Source organism: Podarcis gaigeae (assembly GCF_964106915.1).
Source record: "Podarcis gaigeae genome assembly, chromosome: 4".
Classification (NCBI taxonomy): domain Eukaryota; kingdom Metazoa; phylum Chordata; class Lepidosauria; order Squamata; family Lacertidae; genus Podarcis; species Podarcis gaigeae.
The window spans coordinates 41,968,811-41,990,862 of NC_139677.1; the positions used below are offsets into that span (position 1 = coordinate 41,968,811).

Genomic DNA, 22,052 nt, shown 5'->3' on the forward strand with positions numbered 1-22,052 from the left:
ATATGAATCAGTAAAACTAAAGAAAAACAATTTTCAGTAATACAGTCATACCTCGGGTTAAGAACTTAATTCATTCTGGAGGTCTGTTCTTAACCTGAAACTGTTCTTAACCTGAAGTATCACTTTAGCTAATGGGGCCTCGCACTGCCGCTGCACCGCTGCCGCTCGATTTCTGTTCTCATCCTGAAGCAAAGTTCTTAACCCGAGGTACTATTTCTGGGTTAGCGGAGTCTGTAACCTGAAGCGTCTGTAACCCAAGGTACCACTGTATAAAAGAAAAGATGTGAATGGAGGAGAAACCTTGAGTCAAGATATTCAAGGTGAAGAATCTACTCTTCTTACCTTGGTCTAATCTTTCCTGTTAGGGACGCGGGTGGCGCTGTGGGTTAAACCACAGAGCCTAGGACTTGCCGATCAGAAGGTCGGTGGTTCGAATCCCCGCGATGGGGTGAGCTCCCGTTGCTTAGTCCCTGCTCCTGCCAACCTAGCAGTTTGAAAGCACATCAAAGTGTAAGTAGATAAATAGGGCCCACTCCGGTGGGAAGGTAAACGGCGTTTCCGTGCGCTGCTCTGGTTCACCAGAAGCGGCTTAGTCATGCTGGCCACATGACCTGGAAGCTGTACGCTGTCTCCCTTGGCCAATAAAGCGAGATGAGCAGCGAACCACGACTGGACCTAATGGTCAGGGGTCTCTTTATCCTTTACCTAATCTTCCCTGTTGGCCCTGATCTCAACAACAACCACGAAGCAATGGAGCAATGCTGAAGACAATGTTATTATCCCATGGAACATGTGCAGCTCCAAGTGTCTGCCCTCTGTCATTAAAGAGGCACATGCAGACCCAGCTGCTGCATGAAGCAGGCATCAATTTTGAAATACATTTACATTTTATGAGCACCTAAATTGTGCCTGTTTAGCTCGACCTGTATTGGAGGCCACAAGATCAACCAAACTGCAAAACATCTCAATAAATAAAGCCCCTGTGTCATTTTGAAAGCAGGCATCTCGGAACAGGCGTAGCAGATGTGCTGCATATCAGCAGTGGCAGAGTTGTTGCAGAGCGATGTTGCAGAGTTCCCCAAATCTAACATTTGCCTCACTCAGTCTAGCCAGTGCTATTACTCATGTATATCACTAATGCTTGAAATTATTCCAGAATTTTGGGGGATTCTGGATTAATTGGAAAGAGGCACATTGAGAAGCCGAATGAATATATCCAATATCTAACCAGGTCTGTTATCAAGATAGAATCCATGTGTTTGTTTGCTAGACATCACTGTGCCAATATTTTTCACAGAAGCAATTGCAATTCACAGGGCATGCTGTATGGAGTAAAGCCCTGTGTCTCCCTTATTTGTAGTGCGATTTTGTGCTGTGTGCCACCACAAAATGTAATAAAAAGCCAGAGGGTCTTAAGTCACAAGTACTGTACCTTTCAGGAAGCATGAGAAGTGGGTGCTGCTAGAATAATAACCTTTAAAATGAACTCGGGTACATGCATGCAGACCTCCACACCTTCAAACTAATGTTGAGAATGCTCTCTCCATTAACTTCAATAGGGAGAGGAAAAAAGAAGAGGCTAGTCCCCCGCCAAAATGGCTGAAGCCAAAATCTGCAAAATCTTATAGATATAAATAAAATTCATCTACATTGCCCTGGTGCTGGGGCCCCCTTAGGAGCTGCACGCAGGGCCCAATTTGGCCAAATTGCTCCAACTGCCTTAAGGTCAGCCCTGATGAGACTGTGCAGGGGTTGGACTGACAAGCCCTGCACCTTCTAGGTCCCTGGGGTCACTATTCAGACTATAGACTCAAGGACTTGTTATGGAAATAAAGAAGGGGGCACTTATTGGAAATCAGTTTTGTCACCTCTCCCCCCCCCCAAACTCCGAGACAATGAGCCCAGCCACTTTTTATTCACTGTCACATAAGCACTACACTACAGCATGGCCATAAACTTGTACGTTCAACTGCTGAAATACACACCCAATGTGTAGCGATGGAGATTTATGTTACTGCTTTATGAATGAACACTGTGTTAATGGACTCTGTATTTTTGGAATTACCTAAGAGCCACCAATAGGGAGCTCTAGAATCTGACAGCTAACCAATTGGGTACTACCAAACAGCGACCCCTGTTGCTGAAAGCAGGTAACCAGCAGGAAATGCTTCAGCTCAGCCTTTGCACTGGTGACTGAACACCCCCTGCTGTGCAGATAATGGGGAAAGCTCGTAAATTGTATCCCTTCGGGCATCTTGGCCAACTCTGTTATGCTGGTGTAAACTCTGGTGCACCAGGAGCTCAGAATAGCAGCAAATAAAATCCGCTCATACATCAGCATCTGATAAGGCTTGTCAACCAGTTCTTCCAAAGTCTTCCTAAATTATAAAGCTTTAAAGTACAGGTCAAAAGAGAGGAGGTCTGGGAAGAGCGAGCCATACAATGGGCACCATCAGTGAAAAGGCCCTGCTCCGTGTAGCTCCTGCCCTGTCATTTGATAGGGTGCCTACTTGCCCTCCTTCTTGACATGGAATGCTCTCTATTGGAGTCTCCAGGTCCAATATAAAGACCATAAGAAGGGAGAGCAGGGACCTTGAAGTTCCCTATAGCTGTTAAGCAAGCAAGCAAGCAAGCAAGCAAGCAAGCAAGCACACAGGTTACCTTTGTCACAGGACCCTGTGTCTTGGCCAGGGCTGCACCCAATCTTGTTTTTGTACAATCTTGTTTGTTCTCAGTAACCAAAATTATATTATCAACATATACAAGCAGAAAAGTTGTTTTCCTTCATTTGCAGGGAATCGTACAACACAAAGTGGCACTAATAAAGAAAAGTTCCAGGATGGCAACAGAAAGCAAACTAAAAATGCTTTTGCAGTTCATCAGATCTATCCAGCAATATCAAGTTATAGGAAAACTGGTGCTATTAACAGTAACCCTTCTAGTTGGTTAATTGATCTGGCAACTTCCAAGCACATGGCGTCTGATGCTAATTCCCCCCCCCCCCAAGAGTTAAATGATAACTCATCAGAGGCAGCTACAGTTGCAAATGGAAACAAAATATCTGTGAAAGGAAGAGGAGCAGGTTTGCTGAAGTGTGTTGCAGGTAGAAATACTGTTTGTAATGAAGTGAGAGCAGTAGTTGCTTGAATTAACAAGTAAGAAAGTTTTGAGAAGTTACATGCTAGATTAAAATTGATTAATCATTGAGAAGGGGATTGTAAGAAAAACCCTGGGGCCTAATTTGAATAATTCATTCAGGTGATATGCCTTGTCAATCCCAGCAGGTATATAACAGGAAGACCCGGCCTGGTGCTTTGGCTCTCATAGAACAGTAGCAACCTGCTGTTCTAGTTCTTATGCATTTTTGTCATTTAAGATTCAGTTGAAGCAACAGCTTCTAGTTCTTATGCATTTTTGTCATTTAAGATTCAGTTGATAGCCGTGATTGCACTCCATACAGTTTTCAAAAAAGGCTGCCTGAACAGTTTTATATTTAATATTGGACCATTGTGAGGTGTAAGTCAAGGTGACTGGAAGGGATCATAAAGGAACCAAGATGCTACAGAAGTCTTTTCAGACTCAATAAGCCATGAGGACATTTACATAAAACCCATCTCACTCACTGGTATCTCTCTCATCCCCAAACTATTATTTACTTATTTCATAAAATTTAAACACAGCTTGATCGTAATAACCCCCCCCCCCAAAAAAAAACCACAAAAACAAACACACACACACCCTCTCAAAGCAGTTTACGGAAAGATAAAACAATAAAATCAATGAAAATTTGAAACCATATTTTAAACTGTACAAAAGTTAAAATACTTTTGCTATTTTTTCCCCTATTTCCTGTCCTGCCATTAGGTATGTCTCTTGAGTCTCTTCCTTGGTCATCATTTCATTGGAATTGCTCTTACAAAATACCTAGAGATTTTCTTCTAGGAAAAAGTTAAACATTATACTAGACTCTTATTTTATAGAATAAATCTGTTACATATTATAGGTGGTGTTATTGACCATTTTCTCATTTGCAAAGTGATGGGCATCCCTGTTCCAGGAAGCCACTGATCTGTGGCACCACAAACAGTATTTTATCTTGCAGTAGTGGCTGGTGGGGCAGGACTGTGCTGCAGCTTCCCAGTGCTGTGTGTTGCTGCAGGTTACTGAGATGGCGAGGGGGCAAGGGCTTGGTGCAGTGCAGCAACAAGAGTATGAGCTTACTCCCTGCTGCATCATACAGTGTTGGGAGGCCAGGTCAGCAACACAACTCATCCCATGCTGCTCTACTAGCTGCTACTGTTCTATGATAGCCAAAGCACCATCAGCCATAGGCTCTGTTGGTTAGCCGTAATTCCTTTTACTCTTAATGTGATTGCACCTTTGTTTCTGGAATGGAATTAGAAAAGGCATAAGGATGGCATGTTGTGTGGCTGTTCTTGGGCCCAGCCTGAACTCCCAGCATCTCCTGGTAGGACTGTTCCCTGTCAAAAAAAAAAAACAAGAGCCAGTGTCAGTTACAGTAGACAGTACTGACTGGGGTGGACACAGTACAGTGGTACCTCAGGTTACAGACACTTCAGGTTACATATGCTTCAGGTTATAGACTCTGCTAACCCAGAAATAGTACCTTGGGTTAAGAACTTTGCTTCAGGATGAGAACAGAAATCGAGCGGCAGCAGCGCAGCAGCAGTGGGAGGCCCCATTAGCTAAAGTGGTGCTTCAGGTTAAGAACAGTTTCAGGTTAAGAACAGACCTCCAGAATGAATTAAGTTCTTAACCCGAAGTACAACTGTATAGAGCTGTTTCCTATGTTCCTGTATTGTGGCGTATGCTGTGGAATGGGTATATTTTTAAAGTCATCAGTACAGATAACCTAAAACTGCTGCACTAGGGATGGTATTGGTTCCTGGTGCCATAATGTTATGGGCTGGATTCAGGTGACTCTGCAGCTACAGCACATCTTGAAAGAAGAGGCTTATAATTATTGTTAATCTGTTTAACCACAGCAAACAAACCTACTCACTCTTATTGTGATATAATCAATATTTTCACCTGACTGGAAATAAACTAAAGGATTGTCATACTATTTATTCTTTGGGGAGAGGGGAGAAATGCATTTTCAGAAGACTCAGTTTCTACAAAAGGTAGCAAAGATATTTAGTGTATTGATTGAAGGTAAAGTTGCCCAGCTCCCATTAAATGGCTTTTGGCTCCATTACCAGAATCAATTTTCTAATGAGTTCTTTTCTTTTCCATATGATACATCTTTGTACGTTGATTCAGTGATGCATATTAGGGGTGTACACTAAGAATAAGATTCAGCACAGATCTGAATCTGAACTTTTGGGAAGCTGTCCAATCGGTTCCACATCACACTGTGGCCTGATTTGATTTGTATTTTGGGTCCCAAGCAGCTTTGCTAAGAACAAAACTCTGTTCTTGATCATTCACTATTATGGGGAATTTAAAAAACAGCTAAAACCCTTTTTCTCCCTTCTAACTGAAGTGGATGAACTTTGTAGGCAAATCAACCTTCCCTAGGTAGAATAAGCCAAATTATAAGCAAATACATCTTGGGGCTTGGGAGCTAGAAACTTTGATTCATCTAGAAAACAGAAATGATTTGGGGGAGAAAGGAATTAAATTTTCAGCCATGATCACCCCTGAATGAACTCTACCGAATTCTCAGAAGAATAGCTGCAGTGGTTTTTCTGCAAAGGAAGGTGTTATAGTTTGGGGTGTGTAAAAAATGAGCGCTCATACCTCCTTTTGTGGGTGCCCTTTGTGGGACCGCGCACAGCACCCGGGCTCACCAGTTGTATGGGCTGGCCCACCTCCCTGTGCTAGTCATTGGGGGTTCCCGCCAAACTCCAGTTAACCTATCAGCGCTGAGTGGAGGCGGGAGTTGTGAAAAGGGAGTCAGTGAAAGGTTGTTTGTGAACTCCCTTGCGTTGTGGGTATCTGGAGTGGGCTGCCTGCATACACAAGAGTCTTGCAGTGCACCCTCCCATATCCCATTCACCTTGAGGAGCCCCAGTTCCCTGGCTGGGGCCTGAGAGGGATACATGCCCAATGCCTAAGCCAAGATCTTCCTACATCTGAAAGGTTTAATAAAGTTGTGGCCATTTTTTAAATTCCATAACCAATTGTCACAAGTCATTATTCGTTCTGGTGGTCTCTCGGGGCTGGGGGGTCTCCGCCTGGGCACGCAAAAGGAACCACTTAATCTCACTTAGTGTTTTGTGGGAAATTGGTTTGGAAATTGCAGACATGAGGGACGTGCCCCTGGGAAACAAACCTGCTAAACTACCGACAAATAGATCCAGGAGTGTTGTGCTATGCACCCTTAACATTTGTTGTTGCCAATAAATGTTGCATGTACATATTTATTGAAATTTGTATTCATTTTTCTTGTTGATGTTAATATCCTGTTGCTATCGATTTGTTTTGTTTGTATCTTTCTTACAATGATGAATGCAAGTAACTATTATTTTCCTTTACCAAATCGTAAAATTGATAAATAGCATTAGATGGAGCCTGAAATCACGCTTGCTGACAGCTGTATAATGGCTGCCCTGGAAATAATGGTGGTCTGTATTGTACTTGTGGTGTTATTCGTATTTCTGCAGTAAATTTACAGTATCCCAGATGTTTGGCATGCTGACATCATTAGTTTGGTGCTCTGATTCAGATTCAAGTTGACAGCCACAGGGGTCACACAAGTTTATGCAGACAATATTATTATTAAGATAAACACTTTTTTATAATAGTTTGTGATCTATTTTAAATTCTTATGTGGCTTTTATGGTGTATGTATAATTGATGTACACTGCTCTGGTGTGTGTGTGTGTGTGTGTGTGTGTGTGAGAGAGAGAGAGAGAGAGAGAGAGAGAGAGAGAGAAAGCGTGGTATACAAGTATTTTTTTATAAAATAAATAAATATTAACTTCCAAAGGTTAACAATTAAAGACAATAACGCCTGTCATGCAACCAATTTTAGTTTACTTTATGTAGTTCTTTATTCTAGCTTTTAACCTTCCCCCTACTTAGAGCCTGAGTAGGCAAAAACCCTTGCTTTTCATTTGCAAGATAAAATCGCTGCAATCTTATGCAAAGTTGCCTGGGAGAATGCCCCACTGAACACAATAGGACTTACTTCTTAGTAAACATGTAAACAATTGTGCTGTAAGAATATATAAAGCACATTACAATGCCCAGTACTATTGGAAAGCATATTAAAGGTAAAGGTAAAGGTACCCCTGCCCGTACGGGCCAGTCTTGACAGACTCTGGGGTTGTGCGCCCATCTCACTCAAGAGGCCAGGGGCCAGCGCTGTCCGGAGACACTTCCGGGTCACGTGGCCAGTGTGACATCGCTGCTCTGGCGAGCCAGAGCCGCACACGGAAACGCCGTTTACCTTCCCGCTGGTAAGCGGTCCCTATTTATCTACTTGCACCCGGAGGTGCTTTCGAACTGCTAGGTTGGCAGGCGCTGGGACCGAGCAGCGGGAGCGCACCCCGCCGCAGGGATTCGAACCGCCGACCTTTCGATCGGCAAGTCCTAGGCGCTGAGGCTTTAACCCACAGCGCCACCTGCGTCCCATGGAAAGCATATTAGCATTTATTTATTCATTGCATTTGTAGTCTTTTCTTCCTTCCAAAGGAACCCAGGCATATCCAAACACGCTTCCTTGAATGCTTATGAGCAGGTTCATAGAACTGTAGAGTTGGAAGGGACCACGAAGGTCATCTAGTCCAACCCCCTGCAATGCAGGAGTCTTCTGCTCAATGTGGGGCTTGAACCCACGACCCAGAGATTAAGAGTCTCATGCTCTCCCAACTGAGCAGTCCCAGCATCAGGGTGAGCAGAGTCTGGTTTCCAGACCACAGGGTTCAGCTCACCCTGATCCATAGACTATTGTCAACGCCCAGCCATTTTCCTGCCCAATGTGAAGAAATGTATGTTAGGGGCAGAGATGGATGTATCTTTTGAGAGTGGACCCAAATCCATATCTGCCCTGAAGGGTGAACGTAACCCTGCATAAAGCAGTCTGAAAACCAGACTGTTCTCTCTGATCCTGCTCAAGGAATGCTCAAGGAGCATTCAAGGAAGCATAGTTCGATATGCCTGCGAAAACTCCCTCCACAAAAGTTCACCAGGTACTACACTACTGAGCACAAGGAAGCAGTAAGAGAAGTTAAAATTGCTTTTTTTTCCACGGGCGACAATATCTATTAGTCCCAGAATCCATAGCACCAAAAGATATTCTGCTAGAGCCTCCAATCATTGCTACCCCCTCCTCCTCCTCCTTCTCCTCTATCCAAAAGGGAGTTTCTTCACTTTAACTTCTCTTACTGCTTCTCTTGTTTCACCTGCCCTAGGACTTTGGGATAAGGTAGTGGCAGGAAGATATCTTGATAAACAATCATTCTCTTCTCTTTTCACATGATTGTTTTTTTAATGTGAACTGTTTTGGTGAGTTAGTATGATGAGCTCTTATCTATATTCAGCGAGACATTATTTACACTTTTTAAAAGAGATGCTATGGTACATTCTTTTCCCATTCTTAATTATTTTCAAAAGCCCTTAAGGCATTGTGTTTGGTCCTTCGTTGCATGCACTGATAAGCATCAGACCAAGACTGTGGTCCAATGTATGTTCATGGGAGAGGTAAATCCCATTGAAATTAATGAGACTCACCTCCAGGTAAGCAGGTCTAGGACTAGACTACAAAGCAGTGAATGCCCCATTTGGAAAGCCTACAAGCCACAAGATTAGGAAGGAACGATTATCTATGAAACATTTTAATGAACCCCTTAATAGACTGTGGATTAAAGCAATACAAATCTTTTAGATAACTCTTGTTCTTACCCTTCAGTATTCCTGCCAGATCAATCTGTGAGTGGTACCTTTATCACACTCCTGCATCACAGTTTTGCAGTCAACACAATTCTGTGTCCAATGTCAGTACAATGTTATCACATGATATCCAAGGTCAGCAGACTAAAGTTCGGAAGTCTTTCCCCCCTCCCCTCTCTCTGCCAATCACTTGCCAAAGGTGATGTAATTACAAGCTGATCAGGAAAGGGAACACACCATCTACAACACACACACACACAATGTTCAGCCATATCTGATTACTCATAAGTAAGTCTTACCAAGCTAATAAAGCCTTATTCAGGCATTCTACTCCAGAGTCAAATCAACCCATGATGGCAGGGTGAATACAAGTGTATTAGATCTGCACCTGCTTATCCTCCATGATTTTGAAGGATAACTTCTGCAGTGAAGAAGCTTTTGTACCTGTGTAGGCACCATGCGTGGGCAACCTACAACCCTGGAAATCAGGCCTCTACAGTGGATGGAGAGCCTACATCAGTAGAAAAGGCTTCCCACTGCAGAACATATCCCTTCTACTCCCTGATGGAGCTGGTGTCTCAGCCACAGTCTTCTCTCAGGAGATGATTGTATGATGAAATAGAACACCTGATTACAGTTTGAGACTTATGTGTCAAGTAAGAGTCCCTGAGACTGCAGCCTGAACAGGCAGATATTAGGAGGCCAGGAAAAAAGAAGGTTTCTGTATCTTGGGGGGGGGGGTGGAATGTGGGCTGGCATTTGGATGTCATTGATGTCGGCTGAATACTTCAAGAAACTTGAATGCTTAAGAAGCACTGACCCCACAATAAACATGCACCTGGAAGCACCTTGATAGCTTCCTCCTCCAGTGGGAAACTTCCACTCGATCCTGGTTCCCTCTATGAATGGACGGAACCCTTAAGTTTGTAGAGGGACAAGTCAATGTTTAGCAACAGGGTAAAAAGAAGCAAAGGATTACATATGCCACATGGGAAGAATTACACAAACATAAACCTAACCTGCAAGCACAGCTACCTAATATGTTCAATCTTCATATGTGTACGGGCACTTTATTAGGACATATGTTGAAACCACAATGAACCACTTGCTGACCACACACCATGATCCAATGAAAATACATTGTTTGCACTGTATTCATTAGTGCTAATTTGTATAGGTTTAAATTATTAAACATTAGTTTATACTTCACACACACAGAGAGAAGGGTGGAGTTTAGATGGTCCAACTGTGAGGTGATCCTGCAATTCAGGACATGTTCCCCAAATCCTGTTTAATAATGAACTAGGTTGATAAAATAGTTTTTATCAAACACATAAACTAAGGAATTGTTTGCCTGGATTAAACAACCCATGAAAAGGCAGCGTTTAATGATAAGATTAGTTAGTAGAAGGAAAATTATTCCAATTGCTTTTGTTGATTTATTACAAAGCTCCAACTAAACAGCCTGTTTTGCTTGCTGTATTACGTAGCCTGATCCTGTACATCTTTCCTCAAAGCAAATCCCACTGAATTAACTAGAACCTACTCCCAAGTAAATGTGCAGGGAAATGCAATCATATGTGTTCAAATGTGTGTTTTATTCATTACTTTATTCACTCAACTTGTTCAGATACCCAGCAGGAAATGCACTCTGCACCAAAGGAGAAAAATATTAAAACACAAAAATCCAAGCAGAAAATAAGGAAGCTAAAACCACAGCAAGCAGGAGAGATAGCTTTAAAAGGACAAGGAATAAAAACAAATATAAAGGCTGCAAAAACAGAGGACTTAAAAACATTTAAAAGTCGCAGGTTCTAAAAGCCTGAGAGAACAAAAAGGGTTTTGCCTGGTCCTAAAGACACTAAACTCTTCAATACAATGGGACTTGAGAGAAAACATCTACAGTGGTACCTCAGGTTACAAACGCTTCGGATTACAAATGCTTCAGGTTACAGACTCCACTAATCCGGAAGTAGTACCTTGGGTTGAGAATTTTACTTCAGGATGAGAACAGAAATCGCGCAGCAGTGGTGTGGTGGCAGCGGGAGGCCCCATTAGCTAAAGTAGTGCTTCAGGTCAAGAACAGTTTCAGATTAAAAACGGACATCCAGAACAAATTAAGTTCTTAACCTGAGGTACCACTGTATAGGGTTGCGCTGTAAATCTGATGTTTGCTATATTTCTCTAATATTCTATGTCTAAATAAATTGGAAATGATCTCAGTGGAACTTGATTCTGGCCATTGGTTCAGCCACAGCTTTAGAAGATTTCCGTTTCAAGATGGATTATATCTGCTAATGTGACCTTTTGGGTCGGGGTTTTTCGATCCTACCCCTGGGAGTAATTCTGACTAAACTCAGTGGGACTTACTTCAGAGTAACCATTGTCAGTCTGCCTGTTTTTAGCATTTAACTAACCACTTCTAAAAGTTTGCCCAAAGTTACAAGTAGAAATGAAGCATCAAAAAGGATGGCCAATATCTAAAGCATCGTGTGGCTAGTTTTGGGAGCCTGAGGGCGGTGCAGTGATGTGGTAACATCCTCACACTGCCCTGCCAGCACTCCCCAGAAAAATGTGCCCGGGGCCATCGCCCCGGAAACACTCCCATGCTATGTCCCTGCTTTCTACTCTTTCTGAAACAATGAAATTGTACACCAGACTCTGCTTGTCAGATAGATATATTTATAAGAAGTCATATTTCCAAAGTCTGAGGCTAACAGTTAAAATTTCTACTGTAAGATCTGGTTCACATGTGCACATATCTCCACATTACTCAACGTTTCAGGGCCTGCAGCTGGTGAATGAACTGATGCCAATGAAAAGCACTGCAAAAGTTCTACCTGTAGCTTTTAATATATTACAGTGGTACCTCGGGTTACAGACGCTTCAGGTTACATACGCTTCAGGTTACAGACTCCGCTAACCCAGAAATATTACCTCGGGTTAAGAAGTTTGCTTCAGGATGAGAACAGAAATCATGCTCTGGCATCACGGTGGCAGCGGGAGGCCCCATTTGCTAAAGTGGTGGTTCAGGTTAAGAACAATTTCAGGTTAAGAACGGACCTCCGGAACGAATTAAGTACTTAACCCGTGGTACCACTGTATAGCTCATTCATATAAGTTGCCACTTGATCCCATGCTTGTAAAGTTTGAATGGAGATGTATGAAACAGGCCTTTGGCTTTGGGTGGCAAATGGTTACTTGTTTGTGCTGCTGGATTGCATCTATATGGTGCTTATCGGTGGCATTTTATATCTTAGCCCTGCTTCAGAGACAAGAAGCCTTATAAATGTTGTTAGATTCCTGAGCCCATCACCCCTGACCATGGGCCATGCTGGCTGGGACTGATGGCAGCTGGAATCCAACAACATCTGGAGAACCATAGGTTCACCATCCCTGCTCTACAGAAAGTGTTGCATCAATGAAAAAATGGAGAGAATATTTCTCTTCATGCCTCCATCCTTTGTCTGTCGTCTCTGTGTAAGTTTGTGAGCAGTTCCTGACCTCTCAGGGCAAACCCTTCCTGTAATGCATTAGCTCACAAAGGAAGGAAATAATTTCCACTTTTGTTGCTCAAATGTATTCAGCCAGGACACAAAAACGAAACACTTCAATGCATTCTTAGACTCCTTAGGTATATTAAAGGACTTACGTATGTCAGGAAACAGATACCCAGCTTCCTCTCTCCTATTAACACTCAGAATCTAATTTCCCACTTGGCTGATCATTTCGGTTAACGTTTGCCCAACCTGAGAGACAATAGTAAAATAATGATTGATGCAGAAGGTGCAGAGGATGTGCTAGAATGTGCACAGACTTGACAACCTTCACACTCTCCAGTCTTCTTCCCTCAACTTTTCTGAACATGATTTTTAATTTTTTTTAAAAATGGCTCTCTCATACCTTCCCAACTGCACTTCAGGGGAGAGGGTGATGCTGTGTGATGCCAACATGTTCTCAGATATTCTTTCATCATGTGCAGACTTTACGGAAAACATGAAAGATATGAGTCACTTTTTGGGGTTGAAAAAGTGTTATCGCAGTTGAACAGTTGAGGCCTTGGGATGAGATGAGACTAAATTTATGTAGCACACAAATATGAATTTCATATTGTTCAGGCTAGTGCCCAGACTCTTCAATGCACACTAAATGTTGCCAGAAGCAGTAAAACCTGTGATTGCCAGACACAGAAACTGCTTTCTTCTCTTTAGTAAATGGCAGGGCAGAAGGCAGCTGGTTTTCTCTCTTTATTTGTCCCTTTGCTATTGGAAAGCATGCCAATAAAAAGCATAGAAGATAAAGGGGATGGGGAAATGATAAATCTCTGGCCAAAATGTTAAATCTCTGCCCAAAGATAAAATGCTTTTAAAATATACTTTTATTTTAAGCAGTATTGGGTTTTACAGTCATACCTTGGGTTACAGACTCTTTGGGTTGTGTGATCTCGGGTTGCGCACTGCGCCAAACCCGGAAGTACCGGAACGGTTACGTCCGGGTTCCGACGCTTGTGCATGCGCAGAAGCGCTAAACTGCACTTTGCGCATACACAGAAGTGCCAAATCCCAACCCGTGCGTGCACAGATGCATAGGCCGCAGGTTGAAAATGCTGCAGGTTGTGAATGTGCCTCCCACATGGATCATGTTCGCAACCCGAGTGTCCACTGTATTTTGATTTGGATTGAGTTTGATTCAACAGCCCAAACAGCCCCCAAGTGTCAAAGTAAAGCATATAAGTATTCCTGGGCAGGGTCAGATTTAGATGAAGAGAGGCCCTAGGCTACTCCACTTGTGAGGCTTCAGCCTACTTAGCCTATGCATAAATCCAGCACTGCTGCTTACTCAAACTACAGTCCAGAGCTTAAAGGGGAAAATATGTCAATTTCTACCAAATGCTTTCTAAACTCTTCTAGACTAGTTCCTATAGAAAGGTTATCCCATTGTAACCCTAGTAGTAGTGCCCAGCACTGAATATAAGCAAGGAAACAGCACAATAAAATACCTCATGTCTTATAGTTTGCCTTACACTAGCATATTTCATACTGAAATTATTTGTTGTGTATTTTTAAAAAATTAAACACGACCACTCCTTGAACCTCTCGACAAAGGTTAGGTTTTTGAGTATCTGAAAGTTCATCCTTTGCTTGGCTCCATCACTATTTTGTTTCAAACATTTTTGTGTGCTCATACTTCAATGGCTTTTAAACTTTTCCCATTGGGTTCTGCATTGCTCTTTTATTCTGCCTTTTCTGCTGTTTTAGTGTTCCTGATTGTTGTATGTAATTGCTGTTTAAAATTGTAATGTGAGTTGCCTTGGCAGCTCATCAAAAGGCAGGGGATAAATATTGTTGCTAGACAAATAAATATAATGCAACAGCGATGGAAGCAATATTTGATTTCTAAAATGAGGGATGCTGAGACTGATGCCTACCTGGAAATAATACATTTTAACATGGGTCCACAGGGTCCACATAACAGTGAAAAGCAGGTTACATTTATCAATGAGAGAAGAGCATTTTGCATATGCATGGAGTGGGACACACTGCTATTACTTCACATGTTCCAAGGCCAGCCTGTGCAATTGAGAAATAGATCCTGGAGCTATGCATCTGCCCAAAGTAACCCATGAGAGCAACAGCTAGAAGGATATGCCTCCCTGCATCAAGGATTGGTTGGTTTGCACTACAGTGGACTTACCTATTTGTTAAAAGATTTCTATACTGCTTTTCTCAAAATATAGCAAAGCAGTGCACAACTGTTTTACGACGCAACCAGGTAATGTGTACAGAAGGTATATATTAGTGGAGTATATATGAATGCAAAAATGTATATGTTCATGACAGTAGCATACCATAACACATTATATGATTACAAAACAATGCATGTTTGCAGCCAAAGAGGCTGTTTTCAAGGCGTCTTGCTTTTTCTTGTGCCTTTTTTATCTGACTCCTGCAAATAAAACATTCCCTCTGCACATGTTCCATTGTGACACACTATCTCCCCCAAGCCCTATCTTGCTACTATGAAAAATGAAAAAGCCAAAATGCAAGCATTTCCATTCTATTCCATCTGCCAGTATTTGACTGGCATCAAATTTGATTTAATTACTTTATATATACAATATGGATGTCTTTGGGGGGGGGGGGGGAGGCGGGTTGGAATCAGAGATGAAAGTTTTAGGTTCATCTTGTTCCACAAGGAAAAGAGCAACAGCAAGGGACTTTTAATGTGTTCTCTGCCCAAACATTTAATTCTTTCTTCTTTTAAAAAAGGGAGAAATCTATATTTCCAATATTGCCAGCAACCACTTTAGCAGAGGTAACAATGTGTGTGTTCAGTGACGCTTGCTTTATATTCCCTAAAATCATTCACTTTTATTGGCTTGTTTTTCACTTCACTGTGTTCAAAGATTTTTTTTTATTACTATTTTGAGAGGGGAAATCTTGTATTCCATTTGACAAGGAGGTGAAATAAAAAATACATAGATCCTCTTTCTTCATCAATAGGACATAGAGACATGAACTTTTCCATGACATGGCCAAGGAAAAATGTGTTTGGCTCTCCAGTAAGAGCTCAAAGAAAATGTTGAACAACACCTCAATTTTTTTAAAAAAATGAAACAAAATCTCAGTACCGTAGTTGTGATAACTGTATCACAGAGTTACAGATCCATAGGTGCTTTGACTGAAACTATGGCAACCACATTTTGAAACAAAATGAATAAAAATGTTTATGCTTCACAAATACCCCCCTTCCCATTTATAGCTATAAAATTGCCTTTCAGCATCACTTTTGTCCAAGATAAATTTATTCATTCCCTACATGTATCCTTCATCTTTTCATATATAATATGTCTGAATAAAACTCACCATTTATGCTATCATTGTCACAAGAATCCCACTGCATCCAGCTATTTGGCTTCAAGCCCACAGTAACCTCACTGTGCCCGTATCAGCCTGAGATGTTGCTATAATTAATGGGTGCTGCGTCCCCTCTGATAGCTCAGCTGTTTCACTCACCCTGATGCTTTGTCAGCTGCAAACACTGAGCTAGCAGCAGCAAACTATAAAGCTGTGCTTCAAACATGTCTAAGGTCCTGTTCCATTGGATGCACTTTTCTAGTCCATGTTTATAAACTGAGCATGGTGAAAGAATGAACATATTATATCACCTGAGAGATGCAGTAAACTTTTTATTAATGTCTGTTAAATGGTCCATGAAGCAGCGCTCTCCCCTTCCAAACAGAAGTCCAGTAGTCAGGGGCGGAGGGAGGGTGCAGTAGGGGTGGTGCACCCTGGCTGTCACCACTGAGGGGGGTGACAAAATGCCAGGCAGCACTCAACGCAGAGCCTGCAGCACGTCCAAGCCATGCATCTCTCCTGGGAGTGATGTGGTGGCTTGGACACCTGCAGGCTCCGCACTGCCCCAAACGGTTCGCCCCCCGCCTCCCCCTCAGCTGTAGGGCAGCTGAGTGGGAGGAGGCAGGCAGACTGCTTGGAGGCCCTGCGGAGCGTCCTGACCCTGCTTGCCCTGCGCCCATGGGCAGCTGGCCCCGCCCCTGGGCACGGGGCACGCATGCTCTCCCAGGCGCCTAATCAGCTTGCTCCACCGCTGCCAGTAGTGATCACTATTTTTACTGTGTTTGCTGTAAAAAAAGTCTAATGGCACCTTAAAAGTTAGATCTATTGTGGTGGCATGAGCTTTTGTGGATTGCAATGCACTTCATCAAAAGCATGAAGGATACTTGAAGGTATCTGAGGCTAACGCTTCATGCATCCTATGAAATGAGCTCTAGTTCATGAAGGCGTGTGCCATCATAACAAATCTGTTACTCTTTAAGATGCCACCAGAATGTTTTGTGCGTCTCTTTGTATTATGGTAATCAACTTGCCTGGTGCCAATGACATGTACTATACTGAAGTGTTTTTCACCAGTGAGAATGTTCAGTTCTTCTAGTTTATTACTCAGATGTCTGACGCAAATATATTAGCATAAAAAAAATGAACATCACTTTCTACTTGGATTCAAGGCAGCATAAAAGTAATGCGGTGATCAGCTTGAACTCTTTTGCCCCACTTCCAATCTTCTGCTTTCAGTATTAAGTGATTTCTGAGAGAAAAACTGATTTGTCATGTTGGGCTTACTATCCTTAAGGCACTTTAACAACATGAAGGTTGACTAACCTTCCACAAAACCGAAACCTCATTTATTTTTAATTAACATCATACAAATCTCTCTGTGTCTCTCGCCATTTGCACATGAGGCGTGCAAAAGGACTACAGGCCCAGTGAATACTGGTGAAATAATTAGGACTTCCCTAGTGTTGCTACCTTTTTTTATTGGGTGTGCTCATGTGAATTTAACAACTTAACATACATAAAGTAAATGGAGTTTTCTATCACTCCCTGGCAGAGAAGTAAGTTCTGAGTCAGAACAGTTGCATGGAAGCTTCTAGACCTGATCACATTCCTGACATAGTCACATAGGTGCCAACTCCTAAGGGCCATGGGGGCTTTGGCCCCCACAATAAAATATTTGAGGGGGCTGGGCCCTCACAAAGTTGATGGGCATTCCCATTCATCATGATCAGTTATGTGGTGGGGCAGGACTTACCTAGGCCCCTACAATATTTTATTTAAGTTGGCAACCCTGCATAGTCGGGCAAATCTAGTGTGAACTGGCACAATGAGAGACAATTTTAACTCAACATGGATTCAATGTGGAATTCTGTGCATCCCTTGAAAATTTCACAGCTGAAAATATACTGATTTTTTCTGTTTTGAGGCAATCCTAGTCACAGGATGTGGAAAGATGCAATATTTGTTTGAGCCATGGTACTGGGAAATAATATATTTAATTTTTAGCCACACCCCACTGGTTCAAATTCAACCATCCACTGAGGACCAAGAACACACACATATATAAAAAGGTTATGCATTCATTTCTAACAGATGGCAAAAGGAAAACTGGAATGAAGACACATAAGCAAAAGTTAGAAATGATAAGGTTGTCTCAGTTTCTATAGCACTGTCCAGGAACTAATTTAAAACCTAAGCCTAATCCAATTAGACAGAAGCAACACTTATTTATGTACTGCTTTATAACAGTTTACCTACGTTGGCTTGGATCCCAAGATACATTCATTTAAGAAAGTTCCACTTCAAACCAGGTAAGAACTAGTCTACTCTATCAGGTTCCATGAGAGGAGGAAGAGTTGGAAGATTATATCCTGCTCAAGTAAATCAAGGAGAGCAGATGAAAGACTATACTAAGTGCATGAAGAAAGCAGACACTTGGCAAGGGAGACCCAACGTCAAAAACATCTAGGTTTATGATGTCCTCTTTCACCAAGAACTGATGAAATGTGTAACAAAGTATCAGTATATACTATGTGTTTTTCTTTGGGCAAGCAATGCAGTCTGTTTTTGACAAATTAAATGAGTAGGTACTGTGTGTGTGATCACAATAATGACTGAATACTTAACAATGAATGCTACGGGATTAGAGGATTCAATTAAGAAGAGACGGAGTTTTAAATTTATTTTTAAAAGATTCCCCCACATTACATTTCTGCGAGAAACATAACTTGCAGAGATTGCTAAAGCACTGATCCTTTGTTTCCCGTTATACCACTCCAGCTAATTAAAAATCCTGGGAAACAGCAATCATTTTGGCAAAATCTTTCCCCTTTAATTGCAAAGAAGCCTGTAGGGACCCAGGCAGGTAGATCTGTAGTTATCAAGGGTGACTAGGGAGGATGTAAAATTGCCTTTGCTTTGATATATTGACCAAATAAAACCAGCAACTCGATTTTCTCTCCTCCCTTTAAAAAAATTAAGAGAAATTCAAGGAAGTGGACCTTGTGATGGGGATGACTTAAACCAAATATATGATCCAGTATACTCAGGACAAGTTGACAAGACAAGGGGCACTTAGGCAAGCCTTGGTTTTCTTGACCCAAAACATGATTTCTGGGACACTGAATTCAAGAATCAGGGATTATGCTTACTTTTCATTTTGATATTGAACACTTGCTTGAATAGCAGAAATGGCTGCACTTAAGAAGACAACTGAGCCTATTAAATGGGAGTTATTTAAGAACATTAATCAAAAAGGGTTTTCTGGCAATTTTTAAAATAAATTTTGATTCACCCAGTTTGGAGTCATTGTTTCAGAGTTCTTCTTAATCCCATTTTGTTTTAACAACTCAGAACCATTTGGTATCATCAACATACTTGGCTTCCTCATTCCTCACCTGCAACTCTAGATCATTTATGAACAAGTTAAAAAGCACAGCATGTCCTCTGTCTTCCCCACTGTTTGTATTGTCCTTAGAGCCTTTTGCACTTAAGAGCTAATAAAAAAAGAAAAGCTTATACTCTAGGTGGCAAAGAACATCTGCCGAGTCTCTTTGTGGGTGATATAGCTCTCATACTACAAGATCCAGAAATGATTGTGGAAATTAATCACTATGGAGAGGGGGTAGGTATATTTTTAAAATAAATAAATAAATAAACTGGAATCCCTCTACATTAATTTAAGTTGCAGTGCTCAGAACTTGATAAGAACACAAACGGGTGTTACTTTTTGTTTAAAATATTTATGGTATTTGGGTGTCAAAATTCAAAAAAATATTCTTCATGTCTTAGGAAAATTAAATAGGAAGCGAGAAGTTGGGAAATTATGGATTTCTCAATGCTGGGTAGAACTACAAGGATGAAAAGACCACTTACAGTGGTACTTTGGGTTAAGTACTTAATTCGTTCCAGAGGTCTGTTCTTAACCTGAAACTGTTCTTAACCTGAAGCACCACTTTAGCTAATGGGGCCTCCCACTGCTGCCGCTCCACCAGAGCATGATTTCTGTTCTCATCCTGAAGCAAAGTTCTTAACCTGAAGCACTATTTCTGGGTTAGCAGAGTCTGGAACCTGAAGCGTATATAACCTGAAGCGTCTGTAACCAGTAGACCACTGGTACCACTGTACTACTGTCCACAGCAGCAGTGATTGCAGCCCAACATGGCCATGGGAAAGCCAGAGGGGGCCGGTGAGGATCCTCTTCCGGGGGGGGGCAGCAGCTGCGTCATCAGTTACAGTCAGTCATGGGGTATGCTGGGTCTTCCCACCAAAATTTTTAATTCAGATTGACAAGTTGCAGCTGTTCAACAATAGCTGGATCGAATCCACACCCCCACCAATATGTATCAATTTTCTGTAATATATGCAGACTGGGACTCAATTGTCTTTGTTTGCCAAATATATTTCCACTGGTTGAATTGCATTTTCTCCCTATATATTTTTCCCATGCAACTTTAAGACCCATAGATTTTCCCACTGAAGCAGAGTATATTTTACACACCATGTTCCAGGAATCACCCTCTGCTTCCACCACAACATTCTCAAAGGCTGTTAGAGTATGGGTGGTTTGTCCCTTAATAAACTGATTTCAAATAAATTTGTTGAATCTGCAGCCATTTGGTCTTAAGTCCCATTAGGCCAAGTTTCAACTGTCCCTCAATACTGCATCAATTACTGGGGTAAGAAATGGTGTGAATCTTTGCCACCCTTTGCAAATAAGCAGAACTTTTAAAAAGCAACTCTATTATAAAAAGTTCTGCAAGAGGTTAATAGTATAGTAACTAAGTAAAATGCTTCTTCTTTAGAGAAATAGGTTGTATTGTTAATAGAAGCAAAACACTTCACTAGTGTTTTAACAAACCTTTTACTAGTGTAGTAATATCTGAAAGTTCAACATATTCAGAAAAGTACCAGTTTCAAGTATTCTGCTTATGGTCATTTAGCAGGTTTGCTTGAACACAGCGATAAAAAAATCTCTGCACTAGAGAAGTTCAAGGTTCTCTGTAGAGCCTTTTGAACACAGCAAAAAGAAAAAAGAAATCTGCACGGTGTTATTAAGCTCTAATCGTATGACACAGATAGACGATAAACTTTTCAGGCCTCATTGGTCAGGTCATTCAAATAGTCGTTCTGCCACTGTGGTTTAAAAGAACGTTAAAACCACAGCTGTATGGTGAGCTCTTCAAGCAGGGAAGTTGCTCTAGTAACAAATGCTTTCACTGACAGCACCACATGCACTGCTATATAGAGATGTTGGTTGGATCAGTTGAAAGCCATCTATCAAGTGCATTTTTTTCTCTCCACACATTTCTGTGTATTTCTGTCCACAATCAAACCATGGATTCTTGCTACAAATGCTTTTTACTTTAGTTCTCTACATCAAAGGTTGCACACATTATATGTAAACAGATTAAAAATTTCTTAGCAATCTATATTATTTTCATAATTGTTAATGTATGATTGCTGCTTCCTCCCCCCCCCCAAAAAATGGCCTCATTGCATTGTCTTTTGTCTGTTGTGTTGTTTGTTGACTTTCTATGTGTAGAAGTTATTGGTTGCTGGATGCTGTAATCTTAAAACTAAGATAGCAAGGCTATAATCCTAACCCCATTTACCTAGGAATAAACCAACTAAATTCAATGGGACTAACTTCTGGGGAATATAGTTAGGACTGCAGCTATAGATGGATTTGTGATGGGCCTTTGGCCACCCCCTCTAATCATCTGTTGATGGCTGAGATATGCATGACACCTTCAGATCTTTTTCCTATAGAATTTTTGTACTTCGGGTACAAAGATTTTTTTGAACCCTAGGGTTCCCCCAGGTCCTCCATCTTGTGCAAACATGGGATCATTTTGGCTACATAACGATCCACACTCCAAGAATGAATTCAGTAGTAATGTATGATAGGATGTGCTGTCCTCATGTATATAGTCTAAATATGGAAATTATGTTGGTGGTCCCACCCACCTACCTACAATTTTTTTCAACTTTGCAAATTGTTTTTCTCAGTTTCTCCACACCCAAATCTATACCCTAACCACTACATTACACCAGCTCAGTGCAGGGTGACATTTTATGATACAAAATACAGAAAATGCAACCAACTGTCCTAAACCCCTGGATTTACACAAAACTGAAATAAACACCAAAATTATGTATGCAAGTAAATTTGTACTCCCCTAGTCTTTCCTTTAAGACCTTCAAAAGAAAGTGAGTTGAGCTTGCTCCATATAAACCAAAAAAATGAGCATTTATCCCTTATTACATTCTTCTCTGTTGCCTCTGCAAAGGGAGGGATAAGGGCTACCAAATCAGCAAAACCAAGATGAACAATGT

At 41.5% G+C, this 22,052-nt stretch overlaps 1 long non-coding RNA gene across 2 annotated transcripts in view; it reads right to left on the reverse strand.

Moving 5' to 3' along the window:
* LOC310842520 overlaps positions 1-22,052 on the reverse strand; it is an 88,649-nt gene that overhangs the window by 36,505 nt on the left and 30,092 nt on the right. The window contains exon 2 of one of the 2 annotated variants that reach the window (XR_014563144.1): positions 4,379-4,481. The exons of the other annotated variant lie outside the window; for it this stretch is intronic. This is a non-coding gene — a long non-coding RNA (uncharacterized lncRNA). The remainder of the gene's footprint in view (positions 1-4,378; positions 4,482-22,052) is intronic. 2 annotated transcript variants of the gene reach the window in all.